The sequence below is a fragment of the Eleutherodactylus coqui genome, chromosome 13 (assembly GCF_035609145.1).
Source record: "Eleutherodactylus coqui strain aEleCoq1 chromosome 13, aEleCoq1.hap1, whole genome shotgun sequence".
Classification (NCBI taxonomy): domain Eukaryota; kingdom Metazoa; phylum Chordata; class Amphibia; order Anura; family Eleutherodactylidae; genus Eleutherodactylus; species Eleutherodactylus coqui.
In genome coordinates this window covers 85,005,297-85,020,978 of record NC_089849.1, presented here as the reverse complement: position 1 = coordinate 85,020,978, position 15,682 = coordinate 85,005,297, and the positions used below count along the sequence as shown (strand labels likewise).

The following is a 15,682-nucleotide window of genomic DNA, read 5'->3' as shown; positions in this document are numbered from 1 at the left end:
TATTTTTGCACCGATTCTTCAATTATAATTTGTCATGTCTCATCTACCTGACTCTATTCATTGACATGTATAACCTGTACTGTATCTGTAAGTGCTTGCCTTCTTTAGTTTGTCCCTCCTGGTTCTCTGTACCCCCCTGTGTTGCATAACCCCTCCCTTTCCTCCTGCTAGGGAGTTTCCTGTCTATAGCCTATGTCTTAGGTCTCTACTCTGTGCTCTGGCTAACCATCATTCTTTTTACCTACTGCTGAATGTGCATTTCTACCTGAATAAACCCTGGAATCTTCTCACATGCCTCTGCAGTCGAGTTGGATGCTGTCTGACAACATATACCTGGTGTGAGTACTGGTCCATAACTACAAGAGAAGTTACCTCAACCGATACGCTTACAGCCATGTTATTGAGTCAGAATAGTAAAAAGAATGTATAAATACAGCCAGACACTGCTGTAAAGACTCCTCCAGCAGCTCCACATACAACCACAGCTGCAGCTCATAATCTCCCACCAAGCTATAACTCTCCTCAGTGTTACCTCCATCCTGTGTGCTGCATCATGGCTGAAGGACACTCTGAGGCACAAGCTAGCATGGACCCTAGTCTGCAGTCTAGTGAGAGAGACAGACGCTCTAATAAGCCAACCTGGAAAGTTAGAGAGAACCTTGAAAGTCTCAAGCAGGAACTTTCCTCTGACATTTTAAAACTGTGGGAAACATTACTAAGTCATGTCTCCAACATTCAGCAGAGTCTGTCTTCACTCCATGTGTCACGACTAGAGGGAGCCCTGCAACAGCTTCGTGCAACGTATGAACATTATAATATAAAGGTCCAGGAGTACGAAAATGCTTTGAGAAAATTAAACACAGAGGATTCCATAGAGGAATTGCAAAGCTTCCAACATCTCAGTGTAGGAAGAGACAGCTTAGTACGCGACATTAAGTCTAAGACAGAAGTGAGAATTGCGCAACTTCAGAAGGTGTCATCTCACATTTCTGACTCTACCAGGCACTCCAAGCGTACATCTAGGTCACGATCTTCAAAGCATTCCACCCTCAGTGAGCAGCTTCTAAAAGCACGCGTAGAAGCAGAAGCGACTAAGATACAGGCCGTCTTTGCGCAGAAGAAAGCGGAAGTGGAAGCTGCGCATAAGGAAGCAGAAGTGGAAGCTGCACATAGAAAAGCGAAAGTGGAAGCTGCACATAAGGAAGCAGAAGTGTAAGCTGCACATAGAAAGGCGGAAATAGAGGCTCTGGAGAAACAATGCGAACATGCTACAGCCGTAGCACGGTTAAGAGTTTTAGAACAAGCCACGAGTCAGAGCGAAAGAGACAGTATTGACTTCAGCGGAATGGATGCAGAGGAACCTCTCAAGCGTACAAGAGACTATGTACTAAGCCAATGTTTCAATTCCCCATCTGCCGCAAACATTCCAGACAAAACAGACGTCTCTCCAGAGCGGCAGGCCGCACATCCTTCCACAGCACCAGGCATGCAAAGTCAGCACAGAACTCCGCTCGTTCCTCACACCAACCTTCCATCTTATATGGAGCACCAAGGCTCTGCACCCCAGCAAGCTCAATATACCGGTATTCATGGACAATTCAAAATACCAGCGGTTCTCCAAACCTCTAGCAATTACACGGTTCCATATCCACATGTCACCAAACCTATGGACTTCAAACCAGCTCCCAGGCTGAATACCCTGGCAGCCCCATATGTACCTACGTCTCTCATGCAAAACACCACAAACGATGTGATTAGCACCACTCGACCAATTTCACACCTGAAGTCAGAGAAAACCGACATGTCAGAGTTTCCAAAATACATGGTACGTCGTGAGCTAACCAAGACAGGACTGATAAGGTTCGACGACCAGCCTGAGAATTACAGAGGCTGGAAATGTGCCTTCAGAACTGCAACTCACGATCTCGGCATTACTGCTTCGGAGGAACTAGATCTACTGATCCGGTGGCTTGGCCCACAGTCTACAGAACGAGTAAAGAGACTCAGATCTGTCCACATTGAAAATCCAGCAGCAGGCCTTGCAGCCGCTTGGGAGAGACTGGAGAGAACCTATGGTAGTCCTGAAGCAATAGAAAATGCTCTGTTCAAACGTTTGCAAACCTTTCCAAGGATATCTGCTAAAGACAATCAGAAATTCCAAGAGCTCTGTGACTTACTGCTAGAGCTACAGCTGGCCAAGGGAGACACTCACCTACCTGGCCTCAGTTACCTGGACACTGCTCGTGGAGTAAACCCAATCGTGTCAAAGCTGCCATACAACCTTCAAGAGAAATGGACCGCTCTGGGGTCAAGATATAAGAGAGAAAATCAAGTCTCCTTTCCTCCATTTTCCTACTTCTGTGAGTTCATCAAAAACATTGCAGAATCCAAGAACGATCCAAGCTTCTCTCATGAGGAATCCAATCCCGGTCCACATCCATTCAAGTCTGACAACCCACGCATCGACTACAAAGGCCGCAGAGGTCCAGTGTCAGTAAAAAAGACTGATATTTTTCCCTCTACTTTGTCAGCTTCACAGGGAGTCAGTTACAAGAGCAATCAAGATGAAAAGGTTGAAAACCCTAATCGCCTGTGTCCCTTACATAAGAAGCCTCATCCCCTCAAGAAGTGCATCGGCTTCAGGAAGAAACCACTCCAGGAACGCAAGGAGCTTCTAAAGAAGTTTGGGGTATGTTTCAGATGTTGCGCTTCTACTGAACACATTGCTAAAGACTGTAAAAATGCCATCAAATGCATTGAGTGTGGTTGTGAAGATCATGTACAAGCTCTTCACCCATCTCAACCTAGAACCGCACCAGCTACAAGTTTCCCTACCCCACCAACGTACGGCGGGGAGAACACAGATCAAGCAGCAAGTCCTACCACTGTATCGTCTTCATGCACAGAAGTCTGTGGAGAAGGCATTTGTGACCAGTCCTGTGCAAGGATATGCCTAGTCGATGTGTACCCCCAGGGTCAACCAGAAAGGACTATGAAGGTGTACACCATCCTCGATGACCAGAGCAACCGATCACTTGCAAGGTCAGAACTCTTTGATTTGTTTAACATAAAGGGAGATGTTTACCCATACACCTTGGGTACATGTAGTGGAGTGACAGAGGTCTCGGGGAGAAGAGCCAGCGGACTTGTAGTAGCCTCTCTTAAGGGCAATCTTGAGATACCCTTGCCCACACTTGTTGAATGTAATCAGATACCATCCAATAGGGGAGAGATCCCTACACCAGAGGCCGCTTTCCATCATCCCCACCTAAGGGCTATAGCTAACGAAATACCAGCCCTTGACAAGAGCGCAGAGATCCTACTTCTGCTGGGTAGAGACATTCTTAGGGTGCACAAAATACGTCAGCAAATTAATGGACCTCATGATGCACCATTTGCCCAGTGCCTTGACTTAGGATGGGTCATCATAGGCAATGTCTGTATAGACAAGATGAAAAAGCCAACCAAGATTTCCTCATTTAAAACACACATCTTGCCAAATGGTCGCGGTACTTATTTTCATCCATGCCCACACCATTATCGGGTGAAGGAGAAACTGACTAACAGTAAGTGGCACCATGACCAACAAGACAGTACAAACAGTTTCCTCTGGGATGACAGTCTTGGATCAACAGTGTTCAATACAACAAGTGACGATAACAAGTTGGCACCTGCTAGAGAAGACATTGAATTTCTCAAGGTCATGGAAAGGGAATTCACCCAAGATGACTCCAATAGCTGGGTAGCTCCCTTACCCTTCCGTTCTCCAAGAGTAAAGCTACCTAACAATAGGCAGCAAGCTACCACTAGATTCTCCTCTCTGAAACGCACTCTTGAGAGAAAACCAGTAATGAAAAAACATTTCGTAGACTTCATGCAGAAGGTATTCGATAGAGACCATGCAGAACCTGCGCCACCGGTAAGGGAAGGAGAAGAATGCTGGTACCTTCCGTCCTTTGGCGTGTATCACCCCCGCAAGCCTGAACAAATCAGAGTTGTGTTTGATTCCAGTGCTCAGCATGAAGGTGTCTCTCTCAACAACCTTCTCCTCACAGGCCTTAACCTAAACAACAGCCTCATGGGCGTTCTAATTCGCTTCAGACAAGAACCCGTTGCGGTTATGGCTGACATCCAGCAGATGTTCCATTGCTTCATCGTTAAGGAAGACGACAGAAACTATCTCAGGTTCCTATGGCACAAGGACAATGATGTCAGCAAAGAGGTCATAGATTACCGGATGAAGGTACATGTCTTTTGCAACAGTCCATCACCTGCTGTAGCAATCTATGGACTGAGAAGGACAGCCCAAGAAGGTGAGAAGGAGCACGGATCGGATGCTCGGCAATTCGTCGAGAAGAACTTCTACGTAGACGACGGACTTAAATCCTTACCCACAAGCGCAGAGGTGATTGATCTCCTCACCAGAACCAAGGAAATGCTGTCTGCCGCAAACCTTAGGCTTCACAAGATTACCTCCAACAGCAAGGAAGTAATGAAGGCCTTTCCATCTGACGATCATGCAATCAACTTGCGGGACCTTGACCTCAGCTCTGAGGTTCTTCCTATACAACGCAGCCTAGGATTGCTCTGGAATATCGAACAAGATACATTTATATTTCAAGTATTAGCTTGCGACAAACCTTTCACCAAGCGTGGAGTTTTATCGGTCATGAACAGTTTTTATGATCCTCTCGGATTCATAGCCCCCATCACTATTCAGGGCAAGATACTTCTGAGACAGCTTACTACTGAGAATATGGATTGGGACGCTCCCTTACCTGTCGAGAAACAACAAAGGTGGGAAAAATGGAAAAGGTCCTTGAAAGTATTAGAACAACTCCAAGTACCGCGCTGTTATGCTCCCAGTTCTCTTTCAGCTGCTGTCAAAAGGGAAATACACATCTTCTCTGATGCATCAATGGAAGCCATAGCCGCAGTGGCCTATCTGAAGATCTCAGGAGCCAACAATGAGCTACACTGTGGATTCGTACTAGGTAAGGCCAAACTAACCCCAAAACCTGCGCATTCCATACCAAGACTTGAACTCTGTGCAGCCGTGCTAGCAGTAGAGATCGCCGAAGTGATAAGGGATGAAATGGACGTCGCATTTGATTCATTCACCTTTTACACAGACAGTAAGGTTGTTCTCGGTTATATACACAACCAAACAAAACAATTCTACGTGTATGTAGGACACCGAGTAGAAAGGATCAGAAGTTTCTCCACCCCTAACCAGTGGCATTACATCCCTACAGAACTTAATCCAGCCGACCGGGGAACAAGAGCCGCACCAACACCAAATCTGCTAGACCACATATGGTCTTCACCTCCAAGTTTTCTATACGAAGATCCTTGTTTTTTACCTACCAATGCCATCTATGATCTGGTGGACCCTGCGTCTGACAAGAACGCATCATTGGAGTGTAGTGGTTGGCATATGTGTAAGGCACACCCTACAGCCGCAGAATTTGAACTAGTGCTTTTTCTTCCAAGGCAGGAAGTGACCTAAGGAAGCTATGATTATCCTACACAGCTCATGGCGGGGAGCATATCACCGCAGACTGCAACTGAGAGAAACTGAAGAAGTCCACCTGTGGATTACCTTTGCCACAACAGTTGATTTGTTCATTTATAGAGATGAGCGAACGTACTCGTCCGAGCTTGATATTCGTGCGAATATTAGGGTGTTCGGGATGCTTGTTACTCGAAACGAATACCACGCGGTGTTCTGGTTACTTTCAGTTTCCTCTCTGAGACGTTAGCGCGCTTTTCTGGCCAATTGAAAGACAGGGAAGGCATTACAACTTCCCCCTGTGACGTTCAAGCCCTATACCACCCCCCTGCAGTGAGTGGCTGGGGCGATCAGATGTCACCCGAGTATAAAAGTCGGCCCCTCCCGCGGCTCGCCACACATGCCTTGTGAGTTAGCTGAGGGAAAGTACTATCGTGCTGGTGCTGCTGTAGGGAGAGCGTTAGGAGTCAGTGTAGGCTTCAAGAACCCCAACGGTCCTTCTCAGGGCCACATCTACCTGTGTGCAGGCTGCTGCTAGCAGTGTTTTTTTCTTTTTTTTTCTCAAAATCGGCAGTGCAGAGCATTGCACCCGGCATTAGGGACAGAAGTGGTGCATAGGCAGGGAGAGTGTTAGGAGTGAGTGTAGCCTTCAAGAACCTCAACGGTCCTTTCTAGGGCCAAATTTAAGCGTGTGCAGTACTGTGCTGGCTGCTGTTAGCAGTGTTGCATATTTTTTTTTCTCTAAAAATCGTCTGTGCAGAGCATTGCACCGTCCATTGATACTACAGGGACAGAATTGTGTAGGCAGGGCCACAACACAGTTATTGTTCATTGAATATATGCAGTGGGGTCTTCCCTTTGCTAAAAAGGACAAAAAATTATATTTGGCCAGCCTGTGTCAGTCCTAAGGTCTCCGTGTACGTGTGTGCTGCGTGGACAACGTACAAAAATCAGACGCAACCAGCTACGGTTTACTGCAGGCTTGCGCCATTGTCTTTCCTGACTGGCAAATACCTGCTCTGCTAGAGTTAATAACTCTGCTACACTATAGTTGTGTGACACTTTTTGAGGGCCACACCACAGATATTAAACTTCTTGTTCATTGAATATACGCAGTGGGTGCTTCCCTTTGCAAAAAAGGAAAAGAAATTATATTTGGCCTGCCTGTGTCAGTCCTAAGGTCTCCGTGTACGTGTGTGCTGCGTGGACAACGTACAAAAATCAGACGCAACCAGCTACGGTTTACTGCAGGCTTGCGCCATTGTCTTTCCTGACTGGCAAATACCTGCTCTGCTAGAGTTAATAACTCTGCTACACTAAAGTTGTGTGACACTTTTTCAGGGCCACACCACAGTTATTAAACGTATTGTTCATTGAATATACGCAGTGGGGCCTTCCCTTTGCAAAAAAGCGAAAAAATTATATTTGGCCTGCAGGCTTGCGCCAATTTATTTCCTGCCTGGGAAATCAAATCACTGGTAATACAGCATGCTGAGGGGTAGGGGTAGGCCTAGAGGACGTGGACGCGGCCGAGGACGCGGAGGGCCAAGTGAGGGTGTGGGCACAGGCCGAGCCAGTGAGGTGGCCAGGGGTAGAGGCAGGGCCAGACCGAATAATCCACCAACTGTTTCCCAAAGCGCCCCCTCGCGCCATGCCACCCTGCACAGGTCAAGGTGCTCTACGGTGTGGCAGTTTTTCACAGAGACGCCTGACGACCGACGAACAGTGGTGTGCAACCTTTGTCGCGCCAAGATCAGCTGGGGAGACACCACCAACAGCATGCGCAGGCATATGATGGCCAAGCACCCCACAAGGTGGGACGATGCCCGTTCACCGCCTCCGGTTTGCACCACTGCCTCTCCCCCTGTGCCCCAACCTGCCACTGAGATCCAACCCCCCTCTGAGGACACAGGCACTACCGTCTCCTGGCCTGCACCCACGCCCTCACCTCTGCTGTCCTCGGCCCCATCCAGCAATGTCTCTCAGCGTAGCGTCCAGACGTCGCTAGTGCCACAGTTTGAGCGCAAGCGCAAGTACGACGCCACGCACCCGCACGCTCAAGCATTAAACGTGCACATTGCAAAATTGATCAGCCTAGAGATGCTGCCGTATAGGCTTGTGGAAACGGAGGCTTTCAAAAGCATGATGGCGGCGGCTGCCCCGCGCTACTCGGTTCCCAGTCGCCACTACTTTTCCCGATGTGCCGTCCCAGCCCTGCACGACCACGTCTCCCGCAACATTGTACGCGCCCTCACCAACGCGGTTACTCCCAAGGTCCACTTAACAACGGACACGTGGACAAGCACAGGCGGGCAGGGCCACTATATCTCCCTGACGGCACATTGGGTGAATTTAGTGGAGGCTGGGACAGAGTCAGAGCCTGGGACCGCTCACGTCCTACCCACCCCCAGAATTGCGGGCCACAGCTCGGTGGTGGTATCTGCGGCGGTGTATGCTTCCTCCACTAAAGCACCTTCCTCCTCCTCCTCCTCCTCCTCCAACGCAACCTCTGTCTCGCAATCAAGATGTGTCAGCAGCACGTCGCCAGCAGTCGGTGTCACGCGGCGTGGCAGCACAGCGGTGGGCAAGCGTCAGCAGGCCGTGCTGAAACTACTCAGCTTAGGAGAGAAGAGGCACACGGCCAACGAACTGCTGCAGGGTCTGACAGAGCAGACCGACCACTGGCTTGCGCCGCTGAGCCTCCAACCGGGCATGGTCGTGTGTGACAACGGCCGTAAGCTGGTGGCGGCTCTGCAGCTCGGCAGCCTCACGCACGTGCCATGCCTGGCCCATGTGTTTAATTTGGTGGTTCAGCGCTTTCTGAAAAGCTACCCCCACTTGTCATACCTGCTCGGAAAGGTGCGCCAGCTCTGCGCACATTTCCGCAAATCCCACACGCACGCTGCCACCCTGCGGACACTGCAACATAGGTTTAATCTGCCAGTGCACCGACTGCTGTGCGACGTGCCCACACAGTGGAACTCTACGCTCCACATGTTGGCCAGACTCTATGAGCAGCGTAGAGCTATAGTGGAATACCAACTCCAACTTGCGCGGCGCAGTGGGAGTCAGCCTCCTCAATTATTTACAGAAGAGTGGCCCTGGTTGGCAGCCATCTGCCAGGTCCTTGGAAAATTTGAGGAGTCTACCCAGGTGGTGAGCGGCGATGCTGCAATCATTAGCGTCACCATTCCTCTGCTATGCATCTTGAGAAGTTCCCTGCAAAGCATAAAGGCAGACGCTTTGCGCTCGGAAACAGAGCCGGGGGAAGACAGTATGTCGCTGGATAGTCAGAGCACCCGCCTGTCTATATCTCAGCGCGTTGAGGAGGAGGAGGAGGAGCATGAGGAGGAGGAGGAGGAGGAGGGGGAAGAGACAGCTTGGCCCACTGGTGAGGGTACACATGCTGCTGGGCTGTCATCCTTTCAGCGTGTATGGCCTGAGGAGGAGGAAGAGGAGGAGGAGGAGGATCCTGAAAGTGATCTTCCTAGTGAGGACAGCCATGTGTTGCGTACAGGTACCCTGGCACACATGGCTGACTTCATGTTAGGATGCCTTTCTCGTGACCCTCGCGTTACACGCATTCTGGCCACTACGGATTACTGGGTGTACACACTGCTTGATCCACGGTATAAGGAGAGCCTTTGCACTCTCATTCCCGAAGAGGAAAGGGGTTCGAGAATGATGCTATACCACAGGGCGCTGGTGGACAAACTGATGGTAAACTTCCCATCCGACAGCGCTAGTGGCAGAAGGCGCAGTTCCGAGGGCCAGGTAGCAGGGGAGGCGCAGAGATCAGGCAGCATGTACAGCGCAGGCAGGGGAACATTCTCCAAGGCCTTTGCCAGCTTTATGGCTCCCCAGCAAGACTGTGTCACCGCTCCCCAGTCAAGGCTGAGTCGGCGGGAGCACTGTAAAAGGATGGTGAGGGAGTACGTAGCCGATCGCACGACCGTCCTCCGTGACGCCTCTGCCCCATACAACTACTGGGTGTCAAAGCTGGACACGTGGCCTGAACTCGCGCTGTATGCCCTGGAGGTGCTTGCTTGCCCTGCGGCTAGCGTCTTGTCAGAGAGGGTGTTTAGTGCGGCTGGGGGAATCATCACAGATAAGCGTAGCCGCTTGTCAACCGACAGTGCCGACAGGCTAACACTCATCAAGATGAACAAAGCCTGGATTTCCCCAGACTTCTCTTCTCCACCAGCGGACAGCAGCGATACCTAAGCAATACGTAGGCTGCACCCGCGGATGGAAGCATTGTTCTCTCTCACCATCCAAAACGGGGACATTTCTGCTTCATCAATCTGTGTCTAATATTCCTCCTCCTCCTCCTGCTCCTCCTCCTGAAACCTCACGTAATCACGCCGAACGGGCAATTTTTCTTAGGGCCACAAGGCTCACTCATATAATTTTTCTAAACAATTTTTATATGTTTCAATGCTCTCAAAAGCGTTGAAACTTTAACTTGAACCAATTTTTCGCTAAACTGGGCTGCCTCCAGGCCTAGTTACCACTTAAGCCACATTAACCAAAGCGATTAATGGGTTTCACCTGCCCTCTTGGTTGGCCATGGCCAATTTTTTGGATGTACATTAGTACTGTTGATACAGCAATTTTTGTGGGCCCTCGCCTACAGTGTAATCAAATGAATTTTTAGCCCACCTGCATTACAGCTGACGTTACATCCGCTGTGTTGGGCAATGCAATGAGATATTTTTGTGTATCGCCGGTGGGTTCCAGGGAGCCACCCATGCTGTGGGTCCACAGGGAGTTTAACCTACATGTGTCCACTTGTAAAGAACCCCAGTCTGACTGGGGCATGCAGTGTGGGCCGAAGCCCACCTGCATTAAGCACGACATTACTACCTCAGCTGTGTTGGGCAATGTAATGGGATATTTTTGTGTATCGCCGGTGGGTTCCAGGAAGCCACCCATGCTGTCGGTCGACAGGGACTTCACAATAGGGAGTTGTACCTGCCTGTGTCTATGAATTAAAAAGCCCGGTCTGACTGGGGCATGCAGAGACACCTTGACAGAATGAATAGTGTGTGACACATAGGTTCCCCATTGCTATGCCCACGTGTGCAGCTCCTGATGGCGGTGGCACAGGATTCTATTTCTCATTGCTTCTGTACAGCATTGTGGGCTATCGCCCCGCCACTTTTAAAGAGGGTCGCTGCCTAGCCGTGCCAACCTCTGCAGTGTGTGCCTGCGGTTCCTCCTCATGGCAGACGCACTTCTAAATAGACATGAGGGTGGTGTGGCATGAGGGCAGCTGAAGGCTACGCAGGGACACTTTGGTGTGCGCTGTGGGGGGGAGGGGAGAGGGGGGGGGGGTTGGGCAGCATGTAACCCAGGAGAAGTGGCAGCAGAGTGTCATCCAGGCGGTGATTGTGCTTTGTTGGAGGTAGTGTGGTGCTTAGCAAAGGTATGCCATGCTAATGAGGGCTTTTCAGAAGTAAAAGTTTTTGGGAGGGGGGGGCCCACTCTTGCCGCTATTGTGGCTTAATAGTGGTACCTGTGAACTTGAGATGCAGCCCAACATGTAGCCCCTCGCCTGCCCTATCCGTTGCTGTGTCGTTCCCATCACTTTCTTGAATTGCCCAGATTTTCACACAAGGAAACCTTAGCGAGCATCGGCGAAATACAAAAATGCTCGGGTCGCCCATTGACTTCAATGGGGTTCGTTACTCGAAACGAACCCTCGAGCATCGCGAAAAGTTCGTCCCGAATAACGAGCACCCGAGCATTTTGGTGCTCGCTCATCTCTATTCATTTATTATTGCTGTTGCATTTGTTTATTCGTTTTTAGGTTGAACAAGAATTTCTGGACTTTGAAGGACATTATGTCAAAACAGTATTCAGTGAAATCTAAAGATTTCAGACGGGGAGTGTCATGTCTCATCTACCTGACTCTATTCATTGACATGTATAACCTGTACTGTAGCTGTAAGTGCTTGCCTTCTTTAGTTTGTCCCTCCTGGTTCTCTGTACCCCCCTGTGTTGCATAACCCCTCCCTTTCCTCCTGCTAGGGAGTTTCCTGTCTATAGCCTATGTCTTAGGTCTCTACTCTGTGCTCTGGCTAACCATCATTCTTTTTACCTACTGCTGAATGTGCATTATACAAGATTTCTACCTGAATAAACCCTGGAATCTTCTCACATGCCTCTGCAGTCGAGTTGGATGCTGTCTGACAACATATACCTGGTGTGAGTACTGGTCCATAACTACAAGAGAAGTTACCTCAACCGATACGCTTACAGCCATGTTATTGAGTCAGAGTATAATTTTTAAAAAAATTCTAACATAACATTTTTTTCTCCTTATAGGTTTTAACTTGGAGTAATAATAATAATTGTCTCACGGTGCCACCACTAAAAGGTGTATTTTTTGTGCCATGTGACTACAGGCATACAGCAAATGTACCCGAGGCGCCATAACCACGTACAGTGTAACCCCCCCCAGAAGTTGTGGGATGACACTTTTGTCTGTGTGATTGTAACGTTGTTATAAGTGAGTGATTACAATATCGGAGTAAAAGGATCATTTAGGCGACTTTCACACGGGCGACCCCCTATTTTGTGTCTGCAATATTTGGTTGCCAGCAATGCTTTTTTTTTAGAATAATCTCCCATCGCAGTGCTGACGGCCACAATAAAATTGCGCGATAAAAAATGTACAATTTTTTATTGCGAAAATGAATAGGACTTTCCATTATCAAAATTGCATCGCAACACAATCTTGTTGCATTGCGAGGCGATAAAAAGGAGCGGCTCCATAGCGAAACCGGGGAGATAAAAAGAATCGCACATCGCAGAAAGATAGAGCAGCCGTTATTTTTTGTTCTCTCAACATCACATCAGTGAAAACATCACAGATGGGAAGGAAACCGTTGGTTTCATAATCTGCTTTTTACTGACTATCGCATCAGGCGAAAATCGCACGATTTTCTTGCCTGTGTGAAACCACCCTTATTGCGGAAAACTGATGCCTTGTACGAAGACTCCAGTACCCTGTTGTACCGCCTCTAGCTTAGATACAAGATGTGATACAGGCGGGCATGGAGGCTCTAGTACCCTGTTGTACCGCCTCTAGCTTGGATACAAGATGTGATACAGGCGGGCATAGAGGCTCTAGTACCCTGTTGTACCGCCTCTAGCTTGGATACAAGATGTGATACAGGCGGGCATAGAGGCTCTAGTACCCTGTTGTACCGCCTCTAGCTTGGATACAAGATGTGATACAGGCGGGCATAGAGGCTCTAGTACCCTGTTGTACCGCCTCTACCTGGGATACAAGATGTGATACGGGCGGGCATGGAGGCTCTAGTACCCTGTTGTACCGCCTCTAACTTGGATACAAGATGTGATACAGACAGGCATGGAGGCTCTAGTACCCTGTTGTACTGCCTCTAGCTTGGATACAAGATGTGATACAGAAAGGCATGGAGGCTCTAGTACCCTGTTGTACCGCCTCTAGCTTGGATAGAAGATGTGATACGGGCGGGCATGGAGGCTCTAGTACCCTGTTGTACCGCCTCTAGCTTGGATAGAAGATGTGATACGGGCGGGCATGGAGGCTCTAGTACCCTGTTGTACCGCCTCTAGCTTGGATACAAGATGTGATACAGGCGGGCATGGAGGCTCTAGTACCCTGTTGTACCGCCTGTAGCTTGGATACAAGATGTGATACAGGTGGGCATGGAGGCTCTAGTATCCTGTTGTACCGCCTCTAGCTTGGATACAAGATGTGATACGGGCGGGCATGGAGGCTCTAGTACCCTGTTGTACTGCCTCTAGCTTGGATACAAGATGTGATACAGACAGGCATGGAGGCTCTAGTACCCTGTTGTACCACCTCTAGCTTGGATACAAGATGTGATACAGGCAGGCATGGAGGCTCTAGTACCCTGTTGTACCACCTGTAGCTTGGATACAAGATGTGATACGGGTGGGCATGGAGGCTCTAGTACCCTGTTGCACTGCCTCTAGCTTGGATACCAGATGTGATACGGGTGGGCATGGAGGCTCTAGTACCCTGTTGCACTGCCTGTAGCTTGGATACCAGATGTAATACGGGTGGGCATGGAGGCTCTAGTACCCTGTTGTACTGCCTCTAGCTTGGATACAAGATGTGATACAGACAGGCATGGAGGCTCTAGTACCCTGTTGTACCACCTCTAGCTTGGATACAAGATGTGATACAGGCAGGCATGGAGGCTCTAGTACCCTGTTGTACCACCTGTAGCTTGGATACAAGATGTGATACGGGTGGGCATGGAGGCTCTAGTACCCTGTTGCACTGCCTCTAGTTTGTATACCAGATGTGATACTGGCGGGCATGGCGGCATACAGGTTCTGTATGGTATCCTGTGGCATATTGCTCCATATTTGCTATGTAACTGAACCTTTAGATCACGCATAGTTGTAGGTTGTAGAAGTTGGTCTCCCAGATGGTCCCATACATGTTATCTTGGTGATAAATTTGACCTGGCAGCCACGGAAGTGTGACAATGTTGTGGGACATTCCTGTGACCCCCTTGTGTGTGCGGCCGAGCACACTTGTCAGCTGATAGGTAAGGGCACGCATCGCTGTACTCCGGCCAGGGCAGACCGGTGGGCAGAAGGCGCTGCACTGCTGCACGCCCAGCCCTAATGCTATAGCGCCACGTCCAGCAGCAGTAGGCGTAAGCCGGCAATCACGTCCTAATGTGACCGTCAACCAGTGGTGCAGCAGTGAGCAGCTGCTCTCCTGATGGAAGCAGAACGCTGCAGTCATCCGCAGTACATTCCACACCAGCTGCGCCTTCTGTGGTACAAGGTCCGTATTCCGAGACCAGCATTCTTCCCAGCATGCACTGCGGCTTGTTCTCATTTGCATATAACATTGTCACAAAATGCTCTTTAGTTTGGCCAAAATACTCTATATTAATGGGTTTTATTATTACAGGCATGACATATTAGGTAAAATATCACAGCAGGATACATTATTTTTAATTTATAAAAGTAATCTCTCCACAATGTAAGAACTTCTCTCCCGCGGGACCATAAATACCGCCGGGGCTATCTGCAGTATCGTGCTTGCTTCGGCAGCACATATACTAACATTGGAACGATACAGAGAAGATTAGCATGGCCCCTGCGCAAGGATGACATGCAAATTCGTGAGGCGTTCCATATTTTTGCACCGATTCTTCAATTAGAATTTAGAAAAAAATTCTAACATAACATTTTTTTCTCCTTATAGGTTTTAACTTGGAGTAATAATAATAATTGTCTCACGGTGCCACCACTAAAAGGTGTATTTTTTGTGCCATGTGACTACAGGCATACAGCAAATGTACCCGAGGCGCCATAACCACGTACAGTGTAACCCCCCCCAGAAGTTGTGGGATGACACTTTTGTCTGTGTGATTGTAACGTTGTTATAAGTGAGTGATTACAATATCGGAGTAAAAGGATCATTTAGGCGACTTTCACACGGGCGACCCCCTATTTTGTGTCTGCAATATTTGGTTGCCAGCAATGCTTTTTTTTTAGAATAATCTCCCATCGCAGTGCTGACGGCCACAATAAAATTGCGCGATAAAAAATGTACAATTTTTTATTGCGAAAATGAATAGGACTTTCCATTATCAAAATTGCATCGCAACACAATCTTGTTGCATTGCGAGGCGATAAAAAGGAGCGGCTCCATAGCGAAACCTGGGAGATAAAAAGAATCGCACATCGCAGAAAGATAGAGCAGCCGTTATTTTTTGTTCTCTCAACATCACATCAGTGAAAACATCACAGATGGGAAGGAAACCGTTGGTTTCATAATCTGCTTTTTACTGACTATCGCATCAGGCGAAAATCGCACGATTTTCTTGCCTGTGTGAAACCACCCTTATTGCGGAAAACTGATGCCTTGTACGAAGACTCCAGTACCCTGTTGTACCGCCTCTAGCTTAGATACAAGATGTGATACAGGCGGGCATGGAGGCTCTAGTACCCTGTTGTACCGCCTCTAGCTTGGATACAAGATGTGATACAGGCGGGCATAGAGGCTCTAGTACCCTGTTGTACCGCCTCTAGCTTGGATACAAGATGTGATACAGGCGGGCATAGAGGCTCTAGTACCCTGTTGTACCGCCTCTAGCTTGGATACAAGATGTGATACAGGCGGGC

At 48.8% G+C, this 15,682-nt stretch overlaps 2 non-coding genes across 2 annotated transcripts in view; both read left to right on the top strand.

Moving 5' to 3' along the window:
• LOC136588863 (U6 spliceosomal RNA) overlaps window positions 1–7 on the top strand; it is a 107-nt gene extending 100 nt beyond the window's left edge. Inside the window, exon 1 of the small nuclear RNA XR_010787667.1 lies at window positions 1–7. This exon is cut by the window's left edge and continues 100 nt beyond it. This is a non-coding gene — a small nuclear RNA (U6 spliceosomal RNA).
• Window positions 8–14,589: 14,582 nt separating this feature from the next.
• On the top strand, window positions 14,590–14,696 carry LOC136588880 (U6 spliceosomal RNA). Its single transcript, XR_010787681.1, has one exon. It is a non-coding gene; the product is annotated as a U6 spliceosomal RNA (small nuclear RNA).
• Window positions 14,697–15,682: the final 986 nt, after the last annotated feature.